A 2,512-nucleotide genomic window follows, 5' to 3' on the forward strand; every position below is an offset into this window, starting at 1 on the left:
GTATGTAACTTAAAAAATGCATAGTACGCTTCAGAATTTGTGTTGTTAAATAAATAATTAATTTTCAGCTGAATTATCAGTTACGCCCGTATTTTAAGCCACGATTTTGTTGTAAGTTTGTGGACATTGGCACCATAGCTCTGTGCTAATCTAGAATTTGGTGCCATAGTTCAGGGCTAAGTACCATTTCTAATATTAAGAGGCTATTTTGGTGTCTCATGGATTGGTTTCTGACTATCCGTTTTAAGCATCTTGTACAAGTAATCGTCTTAATTTAACGAACTGACTTTGTTTTGAATGTCAATTAAGAAAATTTTAAAAATGCCGTATATAATTATTAGTTTACGTTGATGTAATCTGTCGTTCTATGCCTTTAACTTGAGATTACAGTGACAATTTTGTCCGACCGCGAAATTCACAATTCTATACGGCGAATTGTTCAGCGCCCCTAGCGGTTACAACGAGTAACATTTTTATACAAATATATGACTTATTTTTGTTACTGTAAACTCATGATGGTACCCTTTTACTTCTTCTTTCTTTTTTATGTCTCGACAATTTGTTTAGTTACTATTTGTAAATAAATTGACAACTTTGACTTTTTGAGTTTTATTTGAAATCATAATTATGCATTTTTAGTCATGCTGGGTAGACAACTTAACGTTCTATACATACCACCTTTGAAAGCCAGTCTGACAGCGAAATGTTAATTATACTTGATCTGCTCGGTATTTAAAGTAAGTTATCCGATCTAGTTCAATTGGTCAACGGAACTAGTTCGGCCTTCTACTTCATTTAGTTCGTTTTGTTTTTGCTCGGATATTGAATGAAAGCTCCAAAGTAGTATGTATGTACTTTTAAAATGAACTACCTCAGACTTCTAGTACTATTAGGTCAATAGTCTACTAAATATTTGAGAATACAATTTTGTATTTGTGGTGCATTTCACTCGAACTTGTGCTAAAAGCAGTGAAAAATTGCGGATTTTCCCGTTAGCACCGTTCTTACGAACTAATAGACAGGTTGCGTTTTTGGATCCGCAATGCAGACAGTTCCTACCAAACTAGAAAGACCCGTGAACTATTAAGATCGTGCAAGAGAAACTAGTTCGTTTTGGTCAGTGTCTGGAATTCATTTGTAAGGGAAATAAAGTTGGGAGTTTATTGAATATCACCTGAGATGGGGCAAGCACCCGGATTTTAAGCCGGCTCTTTGTTAAAGGGTTAAATCCCACTAACGCTCGAAATCGAGACCAAAATATATTTACAACTAAATGAATGTAAATCGGTTTGTTGATATTATCACAAAATGTTTATTGCTTGCTTACACATTTTGCCTTTCCATTGAATCGATTCGGTTAAAAATAACATTTAAATGAATCTATACAAATATTTGTATCGATTTTCATGAAAATCGAATCGTAATGTGCTCTCTAGTTGCAAATGAGAGTCCACAGGATTGTAAAACTATGAAAGTTTTTTAAATTATGAAGTCTGTTTTCTTTTGTTTTAGAATTTTGTTACTTAACTACAAGTTGTCCTTGTGAACTTTGTTAATGTAAATGCGCTATAACAACAACTACAGGTTCTCACTGTAACCATTTAATATACTTACTTATTATTTATATTAAACTATGTATGGTAATTGTTATATCTAGAACTAAAAACCAAAGACCCGAAAAATATTCTTAATGATCATCGACTTATAAGATTCTGAATCTATTTCTCGTGAGAATCAATCAATATGGTTACCGACATGTTTAGTTACATCCCTATTTAAGTAGCGATTGCGAGTATGAAAAGGTGCCTCTTATTTTGTGACGACTATTAGTTTGTTATAATTATTAGTATAAAGACATTGACCTACCAATAAAGTACAAAGATCGAACTAATAGAAAAATTCCTTCGACGAAAAATAACGACTTTTTTGCTTACTAGAAAACTCATGACTAATGTCAAAAGCCATTCCTGGAACTTCAGAAAATGAAACACGATCGCTTTCGAGTATTTCGACCCCTCCGACGTAAAGTATCGTATGTCGAATTTGCCAAGTTTACAGAGGAGCCTTTTAAATATTCTGAATTCACTGAAATAAGCAAAACACGTGACTTTAGCATTTCTCAGTTTTATTCGACAAAGTTCGCTACTCACATAGAGTATCATAAAATCCTAGATATCGGTTAGAGGATGTGTTGGATGATCACTCTATTTGAGTAACGAGCTTTGCCGAATAAAACGGAGAATTTTAAAACGCTTCCCTGTAAACTTGGCAATTTCGACATACGATACTTTACGTAGGAGGGGTCGATTTGATATGTAACGATTAATGTTTCACACATAATTGCATTTGAAAGTAAACTTAAATCACATGAGAAGTAATAAATAACAGCATGAACGCGATTTCAGCGGAAGGTTTTTAAAATAATACATCAACTAAGTAATATTCGTAGGTACATATTTAATGAAAAGATTAATTTTTTTAACTCACAATTATTGTTATCTAATTTCACATT

Source organism: Hyposmocoma kahamanoa, unplaced genomic scaffold (assembly GCF_003589595.1).
Source record: "Hyposmocoma kahamanoa isolate Upper Pololo Valley unplaced genomic scaffold, ASM358959v1 89, whole genome shotgun sequence".
Classification (NCBI taxonomy): domain Eukaryota; kingdom Metazoa; phylum Arthropoda; class Insecta; order Lepidoptera; family Cosmopterigidae; genus Hyposmocoma; species Hyposmocoma kahamanoa.